The sequence below is a fragment of the Xenopus tropicalis genome, chromosome 1, assembly GCF_000004195.4.
Source record: "Xenopus tropicalis strain Nigerian chromosome 1, UCB_Xtro_10.0, whole genome shotgun sequence".
Lineage (NCBI taxonomy): Eukaryota > Metazoa > Chordata > Amphibia > Anura > Pipidae > Xenopus > Xenopus tropicalis.
The window spans coordinates 211,167,312-211,186,307 of NC_030677.2; the positions used below are offsets into that span (position 1 = coordinate 211,167,312).

Here is an 18,996-nt window from a genome sequence, read left to right on the forward strand (position 1 = left end):
TCCCCCCAGATAGGATAGGGATATACGGTATAGTGGGCTTTGTGCGTATCCCCCCAGATAGGATAGGGATATACGGTATAGTGGGCTTTGTGCGGATCCCCCCAGATAGGATAGGGATATACGGTATAGTGGGCTTTGTGCGGATCCCCCCAGATAGGATAGGGATATACGGTATAGTGGGCTTTGTGTGCATCCCCCCCAGATAGGATAGGGATATACTGTATAGTGGGCTTTGTGCGGATCCCCCCAGATAGGGATATACGGTATAGTGGGCTTTGTGCGTATCCCCCCCAGATAGGATAGGGATATACGGTATAGTGGGCTTTGTGCGTATCCCCCCCAGATAGGATAGGGATATACGGTATAGTGGGCTTTGTGCGTATCCCCCCCCAGATAGGATAGGGATATACGGTATAGTGGGCTTTGTGCGTATCCCCCAGATAGGATAGGGATATACGGTATAGTGGGCTTTGTGCGGATCCCCCCAGATAGGATAGGGATATACGGTATAGTGGGCTTTGTGCGTATCCCCCAGATAGGGATATACAGTATAGTGGGCCCTGTGCATCTCCCAACACAGGCCTCCCATACAGAAACATTACAACATTTACCCTATTGATACAGGAGGCTCTGTACCTTTCTCTGAACTGAAAGTTCTTTACCCCTCAGAAGACCAGCGGAGCTTTGTGCATATTGCCTGCAATACTGCCCAGTGTGTCTGTATAGTGTATGTGGCTTTTATGTCTATTATTTCATATATGGATATTTGGGCTGTACCCCAACCCAGGGATAACTGGGGCATTAGCTGGAAGTCTAACAGCTCATCTTTTGTTTTGTGCCCAATTGACGGACCAACTTTGCCTGTACCCGTCATTATAATTCGATCGTTTGGCCCCAGGGCCGAACAATCGAATTAGCCTGGATTCTCCCGATATCGCCCACCCGTGGGTGGGGGATATCGGGAGAAGATCCACTCGCTTGATTACATTGCCAAGCAAGCGGATCTGAAGGTGTATAGGCACCTTAAGCCTCACTGATTGTCTGGCTGTCTCTCCTCAACCTTCCTTATCACCTGCAATAACAAGTATTGGATTCTAAATGAATCTATTAATGAGAAATAGTAGTGAAAGTAGCAAGTTACAATGTCATAAGACTTCGGGAGCATAGATATTACCAGATATTCAGCAGGAACAGCCCCCCTAAGTTTGCTCATAGCCTGTACAGAGAGATACCATAAAACTATGGCACATAGGGATTCCCCTGTACTAAGCACAATTCAGCAGGAACAGCCCCCTAAGTTTGCTCATAGCCTGTACAGAGAGATACCATAAAACTATGGCACATAGGGATTCCCCTGTACTAAGCACAATTCAGCAGGAACAGCCCCCTAAGTTTGCTCATAGCCTGTACAGAGAGATACCATAAAACTATGGCACATAGGGATTCCCCTGTACTAAGCACAATTCAGCAGGAACAGCCCCCTAAGTTTGCTCATAGCCTGTACAGAGAGATACCATAAAACTATGGCACATAGGGATTCCCCTGTACTAAGCACAATTCAGCAGGAACAGCCCCCTAAGTTTGCCCATAGCCTGTACAGAGAGATACCATTAAGGATTACCCAGTGGCACATACTACTAATAAAGTATATTTATATGAAAATGGTTTATTTGGATGAAGCAGGGTTTTACATATGAGCTGTTTATACAATATATTTTTATAGAGACCTACATTGTTTGGGGGTATAGGTTTCCTTTAAGACAAAATCAGTTGATGTTGGTCACAGGATGACAGTGTTTGTTTTGATGTTTCCCCATTTATATAATAACAACCCCCACCTCTAAAATCCAGGGGCCCCCAGAGTTCATAGTGTGTTTTTCCCAAAGTAACCCGCTGGGCAATATCTGAAATGGTAAAGGGGAACTCCACCCACACAGGTATTCACATATTTGGGCTGTATAGAATACATGAGATTCTAACGAGGTAATAACGAGGTAATAACAAGGTTGGCAAACAGTGACACCTAATGGGCTGTTAGATGTACTACATTAATGTGCTGCTCTCGCTGGAGCCAAAACATGTAAAGGTGCCCATACACAGGCCCTTCAGACCTACCATACCAGTGTCTGGCCTAAAATTGGGCAGATCTCGATAGGCCGGGTTTGGTTTTACATTGGATAGGGGACAGCAATGGCCCATATACCTGCCCTAGGGCCAAATAATCGAATTAGCCTGGTATGGCCACCTTAAAGGTTCATCTTTTGTCCAAATAAGGTATGTTATAGAATGGCCAATTCTTAGCAACTTTTCAATTGGTCTTCATTATTTATTTCTTACAGTTTTTAATTATCTGCCTTCTACTTCTATCTCTTTCCAGCTGTCAAATGGGGGTCACTGACCCCGGCAGCCAAAACCTATTGCTCTGTGAGGTTCCAGTTTTATTGTTACTGTTACTTTTTATTCCTTATGTTTCTATTCGGCCCCTCCCCTATTCATATGTTAGTATTTCATTCAAACCACTCCCTGGTTACTAAGGTAATTTGGACCCTAGCAACCAAATAACGGTTATACCTCCAAACTGGAGCGTTTCTGGACCATATTTGAAATAACATGTTGTTGACATAGCATAGACTCCAGGTGTTCCATGCATATGAATATGGCTACTAGCCAGTGGGGCAATAGTATATTAGGGGCTGTATATGACTCTTATGACTTGATGTGGCCCCAACCAGAGCAAATGTTGGATATCGCCTTAATAAGGGCCGTTGTACATTAATAATGAGGCAATTAGGCAGCAGCATTAGCAGTTCCAGGGCTCAGCTATACGTGTAGGCTCTGACACAGGAACTTACTTTATATAATACAATATAAAATCACAATGTTATTGAAGGAAAAGTGGGTTCTATGTACAGAATGCCCAAGCTTGCGCATCACACTCGGGGGTCCCACAACTCACTAGGGGCCAAAGTGCTCTCCGCTAGGAAAGGTTCAGCCCCCCCTCCATAGAGCTCGGCATTTGCACCCTCTGCTATGGAATGAGCCATAAAGTGCTACCCCTATACCATTTCATCTGGACAGGGCGGGCCCTTGGGAAATAAACATGAGAATAAACTCCTCCAGGAGTGACACAAATAAATGCCCTGAAATTGCCCTCTTTATGGATCCCTGGGATGTAGCGGCCAATGCAAATGGTTTCCTGATCCGCAAGAAACGATCCATTTGTGATCTACCAATCAGCCGAGACCTGATGAACCTTGTGCGTTTATAGCTCTCACATGGGGGATCATATAGAAAGTGGGGGGCAGTAAGAAAACCTGATATTCAAACAAAGAATGTGCCCAGAATCCCCCATGTGGCATTTATAAAGGGTAAGTAAAAATCTCAGCAAATAGTCAACACAGAGCAAATAGTCATTGTGGGCTAAAGAATTCTGGGTTGGTTGGGGTTGGGGATATGCATTTTAGGGTTCCAATTTAGTTCCCTGAGAATTGGGTACTGGGAGGATTGGGAGTTGGGAGGATTAGGAGTTGGGAGGATTGAGTATTGGGAGGATTGGGTACTGGGAGTTGGGGGGATTGAGTATTGGGAGGATTGGGTACTGGGAGTTGGGAGGATTAGGAGTTGGGAGGATTGGGTACTGGGAATTGGGAGGGTTGGGTACTGGGAATTGGGAGGGTTGGGTACTGGGAGTTGGGAGGGTTGGATACTGGGAGGATTAGGAGTTGGGAGGATTGAGTATTGGGAGGATTGGGTACTGTGAGTTGGGGGGATTGGGTACTGGGAATTGGGAGGGTTGGGTACTGGGAGTTGGGAGGGTTGGGTACTGGGAGGATTAGGAGTTGGGAGGATTGAGTATTGGGAGGATTGGGTACTGTGAGTTGGGGGGATTGAGTAGTGGGAGGATTGGGTACTGGGAGTTGGGAGGATTGGGTACTGGGAGGACTAAGTATTGGGCAGAATGTAGAAATTGTAGATTCTGCGCCTCCCTAGTTAACTACACAGGGAAGATTGCTTTTTTTATCCCTCCCAACCTCTCCAACACCCCCTGAATTCCTACTGTACCCCCTTTCCCTATGAGCGTTAGGGGCCCCCTGTATCTGCCTGTGTTTGTATTTATTCTCTCCCTGCCCTTCTATTGTACAACGCTGTGTTATGTGTTGTGCCCTAGACATGCTTGTTCCCTTTTAGCATGTTATAGGATGAGTAAGCATGTTATAGGATGAGCAAGCATGTTATAGGATGAGCAAGCATGTTATAGGATGAGCAAGCATGTTATAGGATGAGCAAGCATGTTATAGTATGGGCAAGCATGTTATAGGATGAGCAAGCATGTTATAGGATGAGCAAGCATGTTATAGGATGAGCAAGCATGTTATAGGATGAGCAAGCATGTTATAGGATGAGCAAGCATGTTATAGGATGAGCAAGCATGTTATAGGATGAGTAAGCATGTTATAGGATGAGCAAGCATGTTATAGGATGGGCAAGCATGTTATAGGATGAGCAAGCATGTTATAGGATGAGCAAGCATGTTATAGGATGAGCAAGCATGTTATAGGATGAGCAAGCATGTTATAGGATGAGTAAGCATGTTATAGGATGAGCGTTTCACGTTTCTTCTTAGCAACCTTTCAATTGGTCTTCATCTTCATTTTTTTTATAGTATTTGAATTATTTTCTTTTTCTTATGACTCCAGGTCTAAAACAGGGGTCACTGACCCCGGAAGCCAAAAAAACGATTGCTTTGTAAGGCTATAATGTTTTTATTTGTTACATTTTATTACTTATCTTTCTACTCAGGTCTCTCACCACTGCTGGTTGCTAGGGTAATTTCAACCCTAGCAACCAGATAGCTACTGAAATTCCAAATGGGAGAGCTGCTGAACAAAAAGCTAAATAATTTAAAAACCACACACAAAATATAAAGACCAATTGCAAATTGTCTCAGACTATCACTCTCTACATCATATTAAAAGTTAATGTAAAGGTGAGCAACCCCTTTATTAGTATGTGTTCCCTCAGGTTTCTTCCTACATCCCAAACACCTACAGGCAGGGTAACTAATAAAACTGCCCCTAATGTGTAATATGGACTTTAGATTGTAAGCCCAGTGGGCTTTAGAAGAAAGCACAGGATAGCACTAGAAAGGCAAGAAAGAGTGAGAAGAGCGAGGTACTAAACAGTTGGTAAAGAGAGGATCACGGGATCAACAGAGAAGGTGAAATTGAGAGAGCCGCAGCAGAAATATGAGCGAGCTAATGAGAGAGCCGCAGTGGAAATAATATGAAAGAGCTGCAGTGGAAATAATATGAAAGCTGCAGTGGAAGTAATCTGAGAGAGCCGCAGCAGAAATATGAATGAGCTAATGAGAGAGCTGCAGTGGAAATAATATGAAAGAGCTGCAGTGTAAGTAATCTGAGAGAGCTGCAGCGGAAATATGAGCGAGCTGAGAGAGCCGCAGTGGAAATAATATGAAAGAGCTGCAGTGGAAGTAATCTGAGAGAGCCGCAGCAGGCAATGAATGGTGCAGGAGTTGCCTATCAATCGACAGCTAAGGCACAAGGGGAAGGGTTTCAGGGAGAGCTGTCAGATGGAGGGGACAGGGGACTCAATAGGGTACCTGTTGGGGAAGAACAATCACCCGGAGGTTCTGCCAACCACTGTGTCAGTAACTGCAGCAACAGTGACTTCTTCAAACAGAGGAACGTGTGCCCTTACCTGGGCATTACTGTATAACTTCTGCTGATGGCAGGGTTGCCTGGGCAACAAGCAGCACATCAGCAGCTTCTAATAAATTATTTAACTTCACACTTGTGATCTACCCCCCAGGAATAGTATAGGCTGCCTTGGTGAGCCTTCCAGAATAGCCAGACTCCGGGTGGTATCTTGCTCCCTGGCAAGTCTCCTGCCCCTGAGCTCACCCACTCATGTCCCTACACTGGCAGCTTTATCACTGCAGGGTACTAACCCCCACCATACTCCTTGTTGGAGCCTTTAGCTGCAAGGCTTACTTTCCCTGACTTGCCTTTCACTCCCAGGGTAACTATGAAATAACTGTCCTACCCCTATCTTATTCTAACTGGGCCAGCCGCTTACGAGGCCAGGTCCTATGCCCACCTACCCACCAGGTTGGTTCCAGGACAAAGCCCCGAGCACATGGTACCGCTCCCTTTTATAACCAAAAACACTGCCACCTAATGGGCGTTTCGTGAACTCGAATCAAAAGAAGAAAACATCAAGAGATAACGTGGGGGGGAAAGTGCATGAAGGAGCAACACAGACCCACCTGCAGGCCAATGGCACAAGGAGGTGTGAGAACAAGGCAGGGGGGGGACACCAGGGGGAACCCCAATACTGTAAATCAGGAAGCAAATGTGAATGGGCAAATCTCTGAAAGAGAAGTGAAAGCAGGAAAATACATGAGGCATTTGAGTTTTTATATGTAGATGTAGAGAGTGATATTCTGGGATGATTTGCAGTTGGTCTGCAGCTCTCCACATTGCAGTCTCAGCAGCTCTGTGTGAGGTTCCATTCCATTAACAGAATCCTGTTAGATCTGATTGGTGCATTAATAGTGGCATCTGTGCCAATAAAGCAGCAATTCATGGCTTGACAGTCAGAGAGAGAAAATGTCCGTCTGTGGCCCCAGCTGCAGGGGGTGAGATAGGGCAAGGGAATATTTCTGTTGATTTAATGTCATTTCTGTAGTTTCTGTTTGGATATAAAGGTAATGCTGGGTTCTGGGGTCTCTTGAGAGTCATATGATCAGTGTATAGGGGGGCTGCACGGAACTTTACTTCCCATTGGCTTAGGGCAGGTCCCATCAGTGTGTGTGTGCATTCACATAGGGATAATGTTCTATACTCACCCTTTTACGGGGCCACCATCACTAGGGCCCTCACAACAAAACATTGGTAGCCAGCATCCTCCAGTTAACTCCCCCTCCAGCGTCCTCCAGTCCCACCCCCAAGCCTCCCCTCAGTGTCCTTCCCAGAATCCTCCAGCTCCCAACCCCCCAAGTATCCTCCGGCTCCCCCCTGCTCCTACCAGCATCCTCCAGCTCACCCCCAGTGACTTCCTGCAGCTCCCCCCTCTTGATATGTGCCTGGCTCCCCGCTGCATCTGAACAGCTCCCCCCCCCACCATCCTCCTGCGGCTCCCCCCAGCGACTTCCTCCAGCTCCACCCCCAGCGACTTCCTCCAGCTCCATCCCCAGCCCCCCCAGCGACTTCCTCCAGCTCCACCCCCAGCCCCCCAGGGACTTCTTCCAGCCCCCCCCCCCCCAGCAACTTCCTCCAGCTCCATCCCCAGCCCCCCCCAGCGACTTCCTCCAGCTCCACCCCCAGCGACTTCCTCCAGCTCCATCCCCAGCCCCCCCAGCGACTTCCTCCAGCTCCACCCCCAGCCCCCCAGGGACTTCTTCCAGCCCTCCCCCCCCAGCAACTTCCTCCAGCTCCATCCCCAGCCCCCCCCAGCAACTTCCTCCAGCTCCACCCCAGCGACTTCCTCCAGCTCCATCCCCAGCCCCCCCAGCGACTTCCTCCAGCTCCACCCCCAGCCCCCCAGGGACTTCTTCCAGCCCCCCCCCCCCCAGCAACTTCCTCCAGCTCCATCCCCAGCCACCCCCAGCAACTTCCTCCAGCTCCATCCCCCCCCAGCAACTTCCTCCAGCTCCATCCCCAGCCACCCCAGCAACTTCCTCCAGCTCCATCCCCAGCGACTTCCTCCAGCTCCATCCCCCCCCCAGCAACTTCCTCCAGCTCCATCCCCAGCCCCCCCCAGCAACTTCCTCCAGCTCCATCCCCAGCCCCCCCCAGCAACTTCCTCCAGCTCCATCCCCAGCGACTTCCTCCAGCTCCATCCCCAGCGACTTCCTCCAGCTCCATCCCCAGCGACTTCCTCCAGCTCCATCCCCCCCCCCCCAGCAACTTCCTCCAGCTCCATCCCCAGCAACTTCCTCCAGCTCCATCCCCAGCGACTTCCTCCAGCTCCATCCCCCCCCCCCCCAGCAACTTCCTCCAGCTCCATCCCCAGCGACTTCCTCCAGCTCCATCCCCCCCCCCAGCAACTTCCTCCAGCTCCATCCCCAGCAACTTCCTCCAGCTCCATCCCCAGCCCCCCCAGCGAGTTCCTCCAGCTCCCCTGCGGTTTCCTCCAGCTCCCCCACCATTGACTTCATCTGGCCCCCCTGTGGCTTCATCCAGCTCCCCCACCAGCGACTTCCTGCGGATTCACCCGGCTGCATCCTCTCGATCTGTGCCCGGCTCCCCGCTGCATCTGCACATTTTATAAGGTTGCACCCCTTGCGTATGGACGCACGGGGCGTGACCAATCAAATTTACCACTGGCCACCAATGACAGGGCCCGTAGTTCTTTCAACGGGGCCCGAGCTAAAAAAACCTGTATCAAGGCTGGGACAACTTTCTCCCCTGATGGCGGCCCTGCCCTTTTAGAATAAAAACACACAGGGTTACTTGTCACAGCTACTAAACGCCAGAAAATCCCCTGCCATAGACAATACTGAGAATTCCCTCTGCTAAACACACGGAGAGACAATTATCAGTAAATGATCAGAATTGTCTGTTTTTGTAGCTGTGACAAGTAGCTGCTACTCGTAGCTCCGTGTGTCTTCCCCTTATTGTTTTTCCACAGTGGCCCTGGGGTGATGCAGCACAACAGCTTGGGGGCCACAGACAACACATAACAGTAGGCTTAGTGGCTGCCTGAGCATCCAAGATTAGATTGTAAGCTCTGGGGCCAGGAATTGTGGGCATCTTCTCAGGGGCCCCGGGCAGCCCATTGGCTCCTCCCGGGGTAGGATGTAAGCAGTAGGTTACATTACAAAGGGCCAGTATATGCAATAGGAGCTGCTATGATTTGCACCAATGGGGAAACGCGGCTCTATTGCGCTCCCATAACTGGCAGTAAACCACTGAAGCGCTCCGCCCACAAACCGGCTCTGAGCGCCGTCACCCCTAGCAACCGGCGGCGCAGGCTGTGTCGTCATCGTGGTGCGCCGCTATTATCGCCTCCGCTCCTCCCTCAGCCGGCGGAAAGCAGGACAAGGAGCGCAGGAGCAGGCTCGGCTTTAGAGCGGTTTGTCTGGGAGCTCCGGGGATATTTCTCGTCCGGGAATCGGGCGTCGCGGTAGGAAACAGGTACAGGACGCGCAGCCTATTGTCTCTAGTAAGGTTTCCGCCCCCCGCTTCGCTGTGTGAGCCCCCCCCCCCTCCCGGCGGCGCCCGGTGATGACGTCATGTCTGTGAGGCAGGCCGCGCAGCCGGGTGACGCAGGGCACAGGGCCGAAGGAGGGGGGCGCGGTCACGTGACGGGCTGCTGCTGCTTTGTGAGGCGCATTGTGCTGCAGGTAAGCGGGAGGCCGCGGCGGCGGGAGTCGCACCGAGCGGGAAGGCGCCTGGGGAGGGGCCCTGAGTGTAAGCGGGGGGCAGGGGACATTGTGCCGGGGAGGGGGAACTATCCGGGGGTGAGAATTGGCGCCCTGGGAGGCGGCGGGGAGAAGCGGCCCGGCCCCACACCGGCAGGGAATGTTCCTCACGGCGTTGCTATGGTTACGGGTCTGGGGATGGCGGCGGCGGCCTTTCCCCTGAGGCGGTGGGTTGTGTGGGGACAGGCGGGAGAGGGAGGGCTGCAGTGTGTCGCAGTGATGTCTTGCGATTAATTATAGCTCTGTCTGTAGTCGCACGTCATGTCCAGTCTGAGGCCTTTCCGTCCGACCGACCTCTGTCAGCTCTACGGCCGGCTAGCAATGGCCTGGGGAGCCCTGAGCCCCTGAGCAGGGAGGCCCCCTGCATTCCCCAGCACCCCCCGGGAGTCTCTGGCACCCCTGAGCAGGGAGGCCCCCAGCATTCCCCAGCACCCCCCGGGAGTCTCTGGCACCCCTGAGCAGGGAGGCCCCCAGCATTCCCCAGCACCCCCCGGGAGTCTCTGGCACCCCTGAGCAGGAAGGCCCCCTGCATTCCCCAGCACCCCCCGGGAGTCTCTGGCACCCCTGAGCAGGGAGGCCCCCTGCATTCCCCAGCACCCCCCGGGAGTCTCTGGCACCCCTGAGCAGGGAGGCCCCCAGCACCCCTGAGCAGGGAGGCCCCCTGCATTCCCCAGCACCCCCCGGGAGTCTCTGGCACCCCTGAGCAGGGAGGCCCCCTGCATTCCCAAGCACCCCCCGGGAGTCTCTGGCACCCCTGAGCAGGAAGGCCCCCTGCATTCCCCAGCACCCCCCGGGAGTCTCTGGCACCCCTGAGCAGGGAGGCCCCCTGCATTCCCCAGCACCCCCCGGGAGTCTCTGGCACCCCTGAGCAGGGAGCCCCCCTGCATTCCCCAGCACCCCCCGGGAGTCTCTGGCACCCCTGAGCAGGGAGCCCCCCTGCATTCCCCAGCACCCCCCGGGAGTCTCTGGCACCCCTGAGCAGGGAGGCCCCCTGCATTCCCCAGCACCCCCCGGGAGTCTCTGGCACCCCTGAGCAGGGAGGCCCCCAGCATTCCCCAGCACCCCCCGGGAGTCTCTGGCACCCCTGAGCAGGGAGGCCCCCTGCATTCTCCAGCACCCCCCGGGAGTCTCTGGCACCCCTGAGCAGGAAGGCCCCCAGCATTCCCCAGCACCCCCCGGGAGTCTCTGGCACCCCTGAGCAGGGAGGCCCCCTGCATTCCCCAGCACCCCCCGGGAGTCTCTGGCACCCCTGGGCAGGGAGGCCCCCTGCATTCCCCAGCACCCCCTGGGAGTCTCTGGCACCCCTGAGCAGGAAGGCCGCCTGCATTCCCCAGCACCCCCGGGAGTCTCTGGCACCCCTGAGCAGGAAGGCCGCCTGCATTCCCCAGCACCCCCTGGAGTCTCTGGCACCCCTGAGCAGGGAGGCCCCCTGCATTCCCCAGCACCCCCCGGGAGTCTCTGGCACCCCTGAGTAGGGAGGCCCCCTGCATTCCCCAGCACCCCCGGGAGTCTCTGGCACCCCTGAGCAGGGAGCCCCCCTGCATTCCCCAGCACCCCCCGGGAGTCTCTGGCACCCCTGAGCAGGGAGGCCCCCTGCATTCCCCAGCACCCCCCGGGAGTCTCTGGCACCCCTGGGCAGGGAGGCCCCCTGCATTCCCCAGCACCCCCTGGGAGTCTCTGGCACCCCTGAGCAGGAAGGCCGCCTGCATTCCCCAGCACCCCCGGGAGTCTCTGGCACCCCTGGGCAGGGAGGCCCCCTGCATTCCCCAGCACCCCCGGGAGTCTCTGGCACCCCTGAGCAGGAAGGCCGCCTGCATTCCCCAGCACCCCCCGGGAGTCTCTGGCACAAATATATGATACTGGATCCCCTGAGCAGGAGGCCCCCAGGTTACTATTATCTACAATTCTCTGCCACCCTCTGAGAGTCTCTGGCACCCCTGAGCAGGGAGGCCTTCGGGGTGCTATTGGCTACAACTCCCTGCTATCCCGACACATTCTGGGAGTCTCTGGCACCGGTGCATATCTGGGTTCCCCTGAGCAGGGAGGCCTTCGGGGTGCTATTGGCTACAACTCCCTGCTATCCCGACACATTCTGGGAGTCTCTGGTACCGGTGCATATCTGGGTTCCCCTGAGCAGGGAGGCCTTCGGGGTGCTATTGGCTACAACTCCCTGCTATCCCGACACATTCTGGGAGTCTCTGGCACCGGTGCATATCTGGGTTACCCTGAGCAGGGAGGCCTTCGGGGTGCTATTGGCTACAACTCCCTGCTATCCCGACACATTCTGGGAGTCTCTGGCACCAGTGCATATCTGGGTTCCCCTGAGCAGGGAGGCCTTCGGGGTGCTATTGCCTACAACTCCCTGCTATCCCGACACATTCTGGGAGTCTCTGGCACCAGTGCATATCTGGGTTCCCCTGAGCAGGGAGGCCTTCGGGGTGCTATTGGCTACAACTCCCTGCTATCCCGACACATTCTGGGAGTCTCTGGCACCAGTGCATATCTGGGTTCCCCTGAGCAGGGAGGCCTTCGGGGTGCTATTGGCTACAACTCCCTGCTATCCCGACACATTCTGGGAGTCTCTGGCACCGGTGCATATCTGGGTTACCCTGAGCAGGGAGGCCTTCGGGGTGCTATTGGCTACAACTCCCTGCTATCCCGACACATTCTGGGAGTCTCTGGCACCGGTGCATATCTGGGTTCCCCTGAGCAGGGAGGGAGGTTGGTTCCTTTATACTGAGAGGGACAGGCGACTATTGGCTACAATTCCTCACATTCCCCAACATCCTTCATTGCTGCCTGGGATTCCCTGCTACCCATTCACAGCCCTGCGTCCCCCTGAAAGGGCAGATCCCCCACCGTTTGTTCATAGGGGCCCCCAACCTATGTGACTCCCAGCATTCCCTGACACCCTGAATTGCACCCTGAGAATCCCTGAGAAACCAACTCACAATTCTGTGCTTCTGGCAGGAAAGGAGATTGGCTCCTTTATATTCAGGGGAACCTCCAGTCTTCTGCCCCCGGCCTGATACCCCTGGGAATCCCTGGTACCAATGGGCAATTCTGTGTCCTGACAGACTAGTAACTTTCTGTTCTGTCCCATTCTGCTGCAATTCCGAACATTATTTCTGTTCTGGGTGACTTGGGTATACTGGGTGCTATTGGGAGGCCTTGTACGGCCTGAGCAAGGGGAATCGCAGCCCATAGGCACTGTCCTGTAGGCTCTGATTTGAATCATAACATTGGCTTATAGTATACAAAATAATGCATTGTGCAGATGATATTGGTAAGAAGGAAGCTGATTGGAGGAGGAGGTGCCTAAGGGGCTTTCCCCCCTAGTTATAATGGTTGGGCTCCAGGAGTTCCTCAGTGCCAAAGGATAGCCCATAGATGGTTACCATGGGCAGATTGAGCCCGTAGATGGGTTCCCTGGGCAGATTGAGCCCGTAGATGGGTTCCCTGGGCAGATTGAGCCCGTAGATGGGTTCCCTGGGCAGGTTGGGCCCGTAGATGGGTTCCCTGGGCAGGTTGGGCCCGTAGATGGGTTCCCTGGGCAGATTGAGCCCGTAGATGGGTTCCCTGGGCAGATTGAGCCCGTAGATGGGTTCCCTGGGCAGATTGAGCCCGTAGATGGGTTCCCTGGGCAGGTTGAGCCCGTAGATGGGTTCCCTGGGCAGGTTGGGCCCGTAGATGGGTTCCCTGGCAGGTTGGGCCCGTAGATGGGTTCCCTGGGCAGGTTGAGCCCGTAGATGGGTTCCCTGGGCAGGTTGGGCCCGTAGATGGGTTCCCTGGGCAGGTTGGGCCCGTAGATGGGTTCCCTGGGCAGGTTGAGCCCGTAGATGGGTTCCCTGGGCAGGTTGAGCCCGTAGATGGGTTCCTTGGGCAGGTTGGGCCCGTAGATGGGTTCCCTGGGCAGGTTGGGCCCGTAGATGGGTTCCCTGGGCAGGTTGGGCCCGTAGATGGGTTCCCTGGGCAGATTGACGCATTAACCCTCAACTCCCCTCTAATACAAGGCTGTTTCCTGACTCCGCAGCCATTTTCCATTGGGCATATGGTCCCTTTCCTGGGACATAGTGTAAGTTTTTATTGTCTTTGTGCCAATCATTCACCATATTAATTCTATAAGTCCTGTGAGTGCGGATCTCTTTCAGTTTCTACTTTACCTCGTTGCTATGAGTTGGAAGGGCTATGTATGGCCAAGGTTAGAGAAACATTTATTTCTTGCTGGACTGGTTACTGTTATTATCGGCAGCTACACCTGTTTGAGCCACCCTGGCCCTGATTTGGTTAGTAAAGTGTTAATTAGTGCTTCATTGAAGAAATGGGGTGGGTGGGCATGGATGACCAAGCTGCTGCTTTGGGTGGGGAGGGGGGGGGGTGGTCCTACAGTTCGTTAGTTGAGGGAACCCAGTCACCTTTTGGTGCTAATTGCATATGGAAAGCATAGCAGTCACATTTAACTGTGTGATCTCCTTAGCCAAGTTGTATGGACAGCCGCTCTCTGTTGCACTCACAGCACCTGTTGTGGGTAACAGTTGCAGGGCAGCTGCCTCGTCACACTTGCACAGGGCAGATTTGACTTGCAATAGAAGCAGATTTATTTTTCTTTAATTAAAGGGGAAGTGCGCCTTTAAAGTAACTTTTACAATATCATAGATACCTTTATCAGCTCAACTTTATTTTTTGTTATTGATGGTTATTCGCCTTCCTATTCTCTTTCCAACCTGCAACTATAAATACTGCCTTATAATTATTTTATTTCATTTTTCACGTTTTCCCCGCCTGGGGAGTGGGAGAGTCGCTAAACATAAAAGGTTTTGCCATGGAATCCTTATTAAATTAGTAATGTGTTTGAGCGGATGTCTGCTCGCTGGTGTCGGCTGGTTACGTGCACTTCTAATTGGCTCCTTGGCATCTGATCCCGCAAACTTTGTTGGAATATTCACTTTTTGTCTCTCCGTTGTGAGGAGTAGGTGTTTGTCAGCGTCTCGGCTGTTTCCCTGGGAGGGTAGAGCATTTACTGTCAGGAAGGGGTTGTTTATTCGCTGTTTGTGGCTTTGTACAAATAAACCTGTAAGTACATAAAGGCAAGGGGCCTGTATTTAGGGTCAGACTGGGCCCAGCGGAGCCGCCTTGATGTTTGGGACCCACAGCTACTACAGAAAATATGCTTAATGTGTGTTTTATGGCTCTTTTAATGGGGATGGTTCCGCTCGGTGCCACTGGCAGTTCCCCGGTATGCTGGCAGGCCAGTCTGATCCTGCCTATAATTATCCTCTCACAATAAAAGCCCTATATTCTCTATTGTAATGGAATAAAACTCACAGGGACCTCCCTGTGTATTCCTAAGCCGTATTCTTACCCTTACTTACTGCCCATGTATAGGCTCTTCCTTATGGGCCTCTCCGAAAAAATCCAGTCGCGCAAAGTTTCCTCCTGCGGGCAACTTCATGTGACTTTGAAAACAGAAGCTTTGCGTAGGGCTTTCCTCTGGCCTTTTCGGAGCGGTTACTCGCCTGGGGTAGCAGAGATCTGTAGGGGACGTGTAACTCACTCTGTGGGTTCTTACCCATAAGCTGGCCATACACGCACCGATAATATCGTACGAAACCTCGTTTCGTACGATATTCGGTGCGTGTATGGCAAGTCGGCGACCGGTATCGCAGGAGGCTGCTGATATCGGTCGACTCGCCGATCGGGCGGGTCAAAAGATTTTGATCGGGCGCCATAGAAGGCGCCTGAGCAAAATCTGCCACCAGGGCTGAATCGGCAGAAGGAGGTAGAAATCCTATTGTTTCTACCTCCTTATCTGCCGTTTCAGCCCTGAAGGTTAGTGGCGGGTCTGACGATCTTTCGTGCGACTATCGCCACGTGTGTGGCCACCTTAAGGGTGAAGACACGCGGAGCTACTAGTAGCAGCTCCTTTTTGTGGCTACTAAAATAGACAATGCTGATAATTGTCTGTGTTTTATAGCAGGGACAATTCTCAGTATTGTCTATAGTGTCTAGTAGCTGCTACTAAGTAGCTCTGTGTGCCTTCGCCCTACCTTGGGCTGTTACAGACTGCGGAGATAAGGGAAAGTTTGAGAACAATGGAGATTTTAGCCAGCGCTGAAAGTGCAAGTTAACTCGGCAACCACAGAAACAAAGCTAGAAGGGATTATTTACAAAGCCAGTCTTTATTGGCTTTTTATAAGATACCATTATCCACTGAGAAGCTACTTGTCCCAAAGGACTGAAGTTGGACGGAATCTGTTCTGTATCCGTATCATGACTTACTGCTTCTCATGGCGGGGGGCAGTTTGTGGGACTGTGTATCTGGGGGAGCCGTTTGTGTGGGACTGTGTGTCTGGGGGAGCCGGTTGCGGGACTGTGTGTCTGGGGGAGCCGGTTGCGGGACTGTGTGTCTGGGGGAGCCGGTTGCGGGACTGTGTGTCTGGGGGAGCCGGTTGCGGGACTGTGTGTCTGGGGGAGCCGGTTGCGGGACTGTGTATCTGGGGGAGCCGGTTGCGGGACTGTGTATCTCGCCGCTCCGTCTCTGGCAGAGCCACGTGGGCTGGTAGCTCAGTCTGTACGCCCTACAATGCCATGACTTATCGGTTGTTTACATCCCGGCAGCAGGCCTTGAAGGGCCATTAACTTCATAAAGTGAAGAATGTTTTATTTACCCTTTAAGGCTGGAGCGGCTGCCCAGCGCCTACACACACACATAATTTCTTGGCAGCGGAAGTTCATTTTATATGAGGGGTTTTCCTCCTATAGTTGCATTGTTTATGATTAGGTACTGACCTGGGGTCCCTGCACAGTTCAGCCCTAAGCCAAATGCTGGGCTCGCTTGTAGGGATGTATAGAGAGTGTCAGACTTTCCTTATGTAATTGTAGCCTTAGTGTTCCTGGAAGCGAAGGGGTTTTTATCTCATTTAAGGAGAGGTACACCTTTAAGTTAACTCTTAGTATGTTATAGAATGGCTAGTTCTAAGCTGTTTTTCAATTGGCCTTCATTATTTATTTCTTATAGTTCTATTTGCCTTTTTCTGACTCTTTGCAGCTTTCAAATGGGGGTCACTGACCCCGGCAGCCAAACCCTATTGCTCTGTGAGGCTCCAGTTTTATTGTTGTTGTTACTTTCCATAACTTATTTTTCTATTCAGCCCCTCTCCTATTCATATTCCTGTCTCTCATTCAAACCACTCCCTGGTTGCTAAGGTAATATAGACCCTAGCAACCAGATAGCGGAAATAATTTTAAAAAATACTATAGATAAAAAATGAAGACCAATTGCGAATTCTCAGAATATCATTCTCTGCATTATACTAAGAGTTAACGCTAAGGTGAACAATCCCAACGTTGCATTTTACTCATGAATTGCCTTTGTACTGGGGCTTTGGGGTATAAACAAGTAGAATTAGAATGTTTTGCAGTATGTGTAGTTTTTGGTGGTTGGGAGATACAGTCTGGCCTGTAGCTAAGACTGTCAGTGTATGGGTCTGTCTCCCATAGGGTGCTAGAGCAGATACAGAAGCCACAATTAGAGTCAGTGGGACCCATGAAAATGCGATGGGCTCGTTTTTATTTTGCGTATGATTGGTTGAATGAGGCGTATTTGTGGGCTTGCGCGGCAGCCATCTTGTCTGGCAGCTTGTTCCATAGGGGCCAGTAGTGGGCATTCTAATAACAGCGGGGCCCTGGGGGATGTCGCAGGCTGCAGGATTGAGGTCAGGCTGGGTGGGGTAGCAGCTGCTCCTTTCAGAGAAGAAATTGGATCTGAGAGGCAGTTTTCCGTTGAAACATATGCTAAGAGGCACTTATGAAAGACATGCTCATGTTTCGGGCATACGAGGAGGGATTACTGCCTGGCTATTTAAGGAGCTGCACATTTCTCCAACCTTACACAAGCACCCTTACTCTCTCTCTCAGCATGGCGGCTTTGCCCCATACGGGCATGGCGGCTTTGCCCCATACGGGCATGGCGGCTTTACACTTGGGGTTATTATTCATGTTCCGCCCCCTAAGTAGGCCGTAGGATCCCAACTAAGATATAATTACCCCTTATTGGGGGCAGAACAGCCCTTTTGGGTTTATTTGATGGTTAAATGATTCCCTTTTCTCTGTAATAATAAAACAGTACCTGTACTTGATCCCAACTAAGATATAATTACCCCTTATTGGGGCAGAACAGCCCTATTGGGTTTATTTAATGGTTAAATGATTCCCTTTTCTCTGTAATAATAAAACAGTACCTGTACTTGATCCCAACTAAGATATAATTACCCCTTATTGGGGGCAGAACAGCCCTATTGGGTTTATTTAATGGTTAAATGATTTCCTTTTCTCTGTAATAATAAAACAGTACCTGTACTTGATCCCAACTAAGATATAATTACCCCTTATTGGGGCAGAACAGCCCTATTGGGTTTATTTAATGGTTAAATGATCCCCTTTTCTCTGTAATAATAAAACAGTACCTGTACTTGATCCCAACTAAGATATAATTACCCCTTATTGGGGGCAAAACAGCCCTTATCCGGAATACCCTGGGTCCCGAGCATTCTGGATAACAGGTCCCATACGTGTATATGTGCACCTTTTCAGGCCACACAAGCATTAGCCTGTGCAGTAGGCCCATCATATCCAGAGCTAGTCCCTTACCCAGCCGGAGGCTGAGAGTTATTGGGCATCAGGGTACACATTCCTCAGGGGCAGAAAGAATTCATAATATAAACCCAAAAACTTTATATACGTTTATATATAATATGTAGGCCCTGCACTTTCCAGTGATTTCAAGCTGTACAATAAATGGGTTTATACATTGAATATACAGAATTATATACAGCGCAACTAATAACTGATACAAAGGGTGACAAGGGCCCTGCCCAAAGAGCTTACAGTCTAAAAGGAGAAGGGATTGAGACACAACATGTAGGACTGTTGAGTGGCCCCCGTGTGTTCCTATTGGGCCTGTGTGAGTGGCCCCCGTGTGTTCCTATTGGGCCTGTGTGAGTGGCCTCCGTGTGTTCCTATTGGGCCTGTGTGAGTGGCCTCCGTGTGTTCCTATTGGGCCTGTGTGAGTGGCCTCCGTGTGTTCCTATTGGGCCTGTGTGAGTGGCCTCCATGTGTTCCTATTGGGCCTGTGTGAGTTGCCCCCCGTGTGTTCCTATTGGGCCTGTGTGAGTTGCCCCCCGTGTGTTCCTATTGGGCCTGTGTGAGTTGCCCCCCGTGTGTTCCTATTGGGCCTGTGTGAGTGGCCCCCGTGTGTTCCTATTGGGCCTGTGTGAGTGGCCCCCGTGTGTTCCTATTGGGCCTGTGTGAGTGGCCCCCGTGTGTTCCTATTGGGCCTGTGTGAGTGGCCCCCGTGTGTTCCTATTGGGCCTGTGTGAGTGGCCCCCGTGTGTTCCTATTGGGCCTGTGTGAGTGGCCCCCGTGTGTTCCTATTGGGCCTGTGTGAGTGGCCCCCGTGTGTTCCTATTGGGCCTGTGTGAGTTGCCCCCCGTGTGTTCCTATTGGGCCTGTGTGAGTTGCCCCCCGTGTGTTCCTATTGGGCCTGTGTGAGT

General features: G+C 52.0%; 1 protein-coding gene across 11 annotated transcripts in view; it reads left to right on the forward strand.

Moving 5' to 3' along the window:
* The first annotated feature begins 8,967 nt into the window (after positions 1–8,967).
* ubap2 (ubiquitin associated protein 2) overlaps positions 8,968–18,996 on the forward strand; it is a 33,404-nt gene continuing 23,375 nt past the window's right edge. For 5 of the 11 annotated variants that reach the window (XM_004910314.4, XM_031894942.1, XM_031894946.1 and 2 more), the window contains exon 1: positions 8,969–9,158. The gene's annotated coding sequence lies outside the window, so the exon portion shown is untranslated. The other 6 variants (XM_012966390.3, XM_012966414.3, XM_031894944.1 and 3 more) reach the window with 5 other exon arrangements.